Here is a 6,147-nt window from a genome sequence, read left to right as displayed (position 1 = left end):
CTCATGAATTAAACTATTTTTTTCTAACAACAAGAAAGAATCACATGTTCTACCTCTGGCTTTGGTGGGTTCATTCTATGTTGTGAGTCATTATCCTTGCCTCAACAACTATCCTACTGACCTCTGAAGGTTAGCCTTTTTCTGTGTTTCTTGGAAAATAAAAAGTAGGAGCCTTGTTAAGCAAGTTGTATTTTTTGTTTCTACTGAGAGTAATTACAAATAGATGCAGTCCTTTGCTTTGAGCCATCTTGAACTTCTTACAAGATAAAAGTAGACTTTTAGTTAATCATCTTTTACCAAGCCCTATCAAATTATTTGCTCATATTGCTAATACCAATATTGTAGCTCACTTTTATTAGACATTGTAAAATCTAATGTTTTTAATCCTAAAAAATAGCAGTTTTATTCAAGAAGACAAAATAATAAAATGATAAGATAGGACTCCCTGTCTCAAAACACAAGACAAATGTAATTATCATTGCCCAGTTTCCCTAGGAAAGAAACTCTGAGGCAAGAACAAAAATGATAATGCAGCAATTTGAAGATAAAACTCAGCAAGCATAGGTGAGGAAAGGAATAGTTGTGGGAGTTAATTCCAATATATTCTGGGATGTATCATTTGGCGCTTTCTGTAGAAACTCAAGATGTAGAATCCCCTCCTGTGACGTGATACCTCTCTGAATTGGAAAGTGGGAGAAGGAGGAAGAAAATCTAGTCACACAGCACATTGGCCTGGATACGCACGGCAATCAAGGGTACAAACGTCGGCATTTCCAGAGCAAGGACCTGGCTGGCCCCAGACAGACGCCTCAAATGACCCCAGCATACTTCTTTCATGGCAGTTTCAGACATGTACCAGTATCAAGGGGGCTACTGGAATCAAAGCAATTTGAAAAAGTGGTTAAGGTTTATGTTTCATAAAATAATCTGAATTTTACAAAATAACAACACAGCAATAGGTAATGATGAGTAACAGATTTGTCAGGAATTGTCAAATGCAGATGAACACAAAAAAATGGTGATTTTAAGTTGGCTGTAAAAGACAGGCATCGTCTTTTATAATATGACTCTCAAGGTTTGGTTTTACACTAATCAAGATTTTATGCAACATGAAACAGTGCAATTCTATTTTGATCCTATTTCCTATATTGGCATTCATATCACAGGCTCTGCAATTAGCATAGCAAAGAATTTTATGCTTCAAGTGATGTATTGACCACATTCTGGGTGAAAAACGATAGCTGCAAAAGGAGATCCAGCAGTGTTTCCACAACTCAGCTGGACATTTTGCAGGAAATAATGTATATGATTAATAGTTTTAAAATATTTTTTTCTTATTCAAACTAACAATCAGCTTAATTTAGACCCTCGAGATTCTCCAATGTGTTCACTAAAACCAGATTTAAAATCCCCATGGTTGTTGTCAATGTTAGGAAAATATCCTTACAAATACAAAGAGGTGATATAATTTGAAGACTCCTTATTTCAGCTCTTTCTGTGTTAGCAAACAGAGTTCAATTGTGGAAGAAAGAAAAAGAGAAGATGTGCTTAAGAAGAAAGATTTGTTTTTTCATTTGACTCACAAAGATGTTGCAGCAAAGATAGCAGATTTGTGAAAAATCCTGGTTTACCAAAGAGTATGAGAGAGTGGAATATTATATTTTCTCTTGACTTCACACGATCAGGATCTTCTAGTGCAGAAAGAAGCAGAGGAGATTCCCTGATAATTTCTTATTGATAGAGCCAATCCAGTTCTTGTTTTTCCAGTCTATCCCATCACAGAGGATTAGCACAGTTGCAACAAGGATGTTGTAAATAAATAAATATTCTCCTATTCAATGGACACAAATTAATGGTAAATTTATTTAAATGCTAAGTTGTCTAACAAAGTTAATAATTGGGCCAGCTTTGATTGATTAAAATTGTTACCACTTACTGAGTGTTTCTACATGCCAGACACTGTTCTAAATATTTATAAAAATTTTAATCCTCGCAATAACTCTAAAAGTTAAATATTACTATTATTCCAATTTTATGGAGAAGGAAACTGATAATAAGCACTTACATAAACTTCTCAGGGTCACACAGGCAGAGCTGGGATTTGAGCAGTCTGGAGCCAGCGGTTTCCTCTTAGCAAAAACAAATAGTTTCTTTCTTTTTCTTTCTTTCCTTCTTTTTTCTTTTCTTTTCTTTCTTTCTTTCTTTTTTTTTGAGACAGAGTCTCCCTCTGTCACCCGGGCTGGAGTGCAGTGGCACAATCTCAGTTCACTGCAATCTCCGCCTCCCAGGTTCACGCCTTTCTCCTGCCTCAGCTCCCGAGTAGCTGGGACTACAGGCGCCCGCCACCAGGCCTGGCTAATTTTTTTTGTATTTTTAGTAGAGCGGGAGTTTCACCGTGTTAGCCAGGATGGTCTCGATCTCCTGACCTCGTGATCCGCCAGCCTCGGCCTCCCAAAGTGCTGGGATTACAGGCGTGAACCACCGCGCCTGGCCAGTTTCTTCATTTTTAACACTTCAAATAAAATATGCATGTGTGTGCGTGTGTGTGTAATAGAAATATGTGTATGGGAGGCTGAGGCAGGAGAATGGCGTGAACCCGGGAGGCGGAGCTTGCAGTGAGCCGAGATCGCGCCACTGCACTCCAGTCTGGGTGACAGAGCGAGACTCCGTCTAAAAAGAAAAAAAATAAAAAAATAAAATGAAGTGAAATGAAATGAAATACGAGTGTATATGATTTTTTATTTTCTTTATTTGCTCAATTGCCAATATGGGACCTCTTTTTCTAAATAGGCCTCATATCTCTCCATCAGAGAGTAAATGCAAATCAGGAAGAGAACCTGAGGTACCCTGAAATTATTCTTTACTCAGCTCTCAAAATCTTCACATCAAATATGTTAAGGAATCTACTTCCTTGTCCTTCATAAATGTGCTCCCGCTTAGTAAACCGTGAAGTGACAGATTATTTATTAGGTCACTTAACTACTAGCACATCCCCTCCCTTTCTCAAAGAGTGAGATATCACTCCAGCTGCTAAAAGTTAATAAACTCTTGGCTAGGTGATTGAGAAGAGCTGTGATACATCTATAACTGTCTCATAACACAAGGTAAATAAGCTGGAAAATATCTTCTTACACTCACAGGGCTGCCAGGAGACAGAAAGCTTTTACTCCAGATTCCACCGGATTTATTTCAGGTAACTTTTTGCTGGCTTTTGTGGGAATTCAAATTTAGAGAGAGAGGAGGTCAGCTGAGGGCTTCATTTTACTCTTGGGATTCTGTCCCTAGAACAATTACAATTTAAAATTTAAGACGGGCAGAAATTTCACAGTAATTTTATCTTTATCTTCTTCCATTGGCCATTGGGCATTCAGAATCTATGCCAATGCACATTGAATTTTTAATTCAGTGTGAGGACAAATGGTTGATAATGGGAGTTACAATGGTACAGTATCAGGTTACTTGCTTCACTTGATTCAGGTTTAAACTCTTTTTTAAAAAAACACTGTTTTTTCTCTTATTTCCATTGTCACCTCCAGCATCCAGCTAGGGATTCTCTCGCTCTCTCACTCCCGATCCCCAGCTCTGTCTCTGCAATTTGTGTGGTGTACAGCTCTTGAAGTTGCCTAGACTTGTGCACAACTATACATAATGAGCTTACTCACTCCCAGTTACCGGCATAGGAGGTCTCTGCTTTCTCATCACTCCTATTCAACCTAGTACTGGGAGTCCTAGTCAGAGCAATCAGACAACAGAGAGAAATAAAAGAAATCCAAATTGGAAAAGTGGTAGTTAAATTATCTCTGTTTGCTGATGACATGATCTTATAACTAGAAAACCCTAAAGCCTCCTCTAAAAGACTCCTAGACTTGATAAATGACTTCAGTAGTTTCATGATACAAAATCAATGTGCAAAAATCAGTAGCTATTCTATACACCAATAATGTTCAAGTTGAAAATCAAATCAAGAACACAATTCCATTTACAATAGCCACACAAAAAATAAAATACCTAGGGATACATTTATCTAATGAGGCAAAAGATCTCTGCAAGAAGTACAAAAAACAGTGAAAGAAATCAAACATGACACAAACAAATGAGAAAAGGTCTCATGCTCATGGATTAGAAGAATCAATATCTTTAAAATGACTATACTTCGCAAAGCAATATAATAAGATTCAATTCCTATCAAATTACCAATATCATTTTTCACAGAATTAGAAAAAGCAATCCTAAAATTCAAATGGAAACAAAAAAGCCTTGAATAACCAGAGCAATCTTAAGCCAAAAGAACAAAATTGGAGCCATCCCTTGACTTGACTTCAAATTATACCTCAAAGCCAAAATAAATGAACAATTCATGGAACTTTAGTTCAATTGCATAACTTCAGAATCAAGCTGATTATTTCTGCCCTTATATTTTATCACAGGAGTAACTTTTGATCACACAATGCTAATCCTAACGTTTTGATTCACAGTGATGATACTTTCCCCACCTATTGCATTTTTAAAAAATTATACTTTTAAGTCCTGGGGTGCATGTACAGGACACGCAGATTTGTTACATAGGTATACATGTGCCATGGTAGTTTGCTGCACTCATCAACCCTTCATCTTCATTAGGTATTTCTCCTAATGCCATCCCTCCCATACCCCTGACACCCCGCGACAGGCCCCGGTGTGTGATGTTCACATCCCTGTGTCCATGTGTTCTCATTGTTCAACTCCCACTTACGAGTGAGAACGTGTGGTGTTTGACTTTCTGTTCTTGTGTTAGTTTGCTGAGAATGATGATTTCCAGCTTCATCCATGTTCCTGCAAAGGACGTGAATTCATCCTTTTTTTTTTAATGGCGATTCCTCAAGGATCTAGAAAGAGAAATACCATTTGACCCAGCAATCCCATTACTGGGTATATACCTAAAGGAGTATAAATCATTCTACCATAAAGACACATGCACACGTATGTTTATTGTGGCACTATTCACAATAGCAAAGAGTTGGAACCAACCCAAATGCCCATCAATGATAGACTGGATAAAGAAAATGTAGCACATATACACCATGGAATACTATGCACCTATTGCAATTTTTTGGTGTTTGTTCATAAATTATGAGGGTTTCATAGGTGCTTTGTAAACATCAGAGTCACTAGGGTCCTTTTCCCCATAAGCCTGAAAGCAAATTACACAACCAATGACCACTGCTTTCCCAGACACTGTTCACAGGCTGCATATTGACGAAGGGCAGAGAAAAAATCCTCACAACTGATGTTTAGGTGGGAAGCACCTATGGCATTTTTAAGTTCTAGTTCAAAATAAGAAGCTCAGCTACATTTTATGTCCAAAGTAAAATAATCTATTTCACAGCCTTTATTGAGCAGTTCCTTTGGGCCAGGAGCTATGCTGGCTCTGACACTAACACTTGAAGAAATACAAATTATTAATTTTGTACAAGACATTCAATCCTGAAAAGAGGCACCCAGGGTATTAGAAATGCTCTCTCAGCAGGTAGGAGTATTAATCTTGGTTTTGCCATTTTCTTTTTTTTTCTTTTCTTTTCTCCCCTTCCTTCCTTCCTTCCTTCCTTCCTTCCTTCCTTCCTGCCTTCCTGCCTTCCTGCCTTCCTGCCTTCCTGCCTTCCTGCCTTCCTGCCTTCCTTTTCTTTCTTTTTTTGAGACAGAGTCTCACTCAGTCACCCACGCTGGAATGTAGAGGTGCAACCTCAGTCCACTGCAACCTCTGCCTTCTGGGTTCAAGGGATTCTCCTGCCTCAGCCTCCTGAGTAGCTGGGACTACAGGCACGTTGACACCACACCTGGCTAATTTTTTTGTATTTTTAGTAGAGACAGGGTTTCACCGTGCTAGTCAGACTGGTCTCAAATATCTGACCTCAAATGATTCTCCTGCCTCAGCCTCCAAAGTGTTGGGATTACAGGCGTGAGCCACTGCGCCTGGCTGGTTTTGCCATATTGTTGACATTTTAAACAGACAAAGGGCTTTTGACTTTTTGTTTTTGCTTTGATACTCAATGTATTTTAGCTGAAATTATTCCTCTAAGTACTTAATATTGCTGGTATAACTAATAAATAAAAACAAATATTTTATAAAGTTAAATTACTCAAAAACTTAAATATTATCAACATGATTAG

Source organism: Trachypithecus francoisi, unplaced genomic scaffold, assembly GCF_009764315.1.
Source record: "Trachypithecus francoisi isolate TF-2019V2 unplaced genomic scaffold, Tfra_2.0 Lachesis_group10, whole genome shotgun sequence".
Classification (NCBI taxonomy): Eukaryota; Metazoa; Chordata; class Mammalia; order Primates; family Cercopithecidae; genus Trachypithecus; species Trachypithecus francoisi.
The sequence above is the reverse complement of the archived record's forward strand: the minus strand, read 5'-3'. Positions refer to the sequence as shown.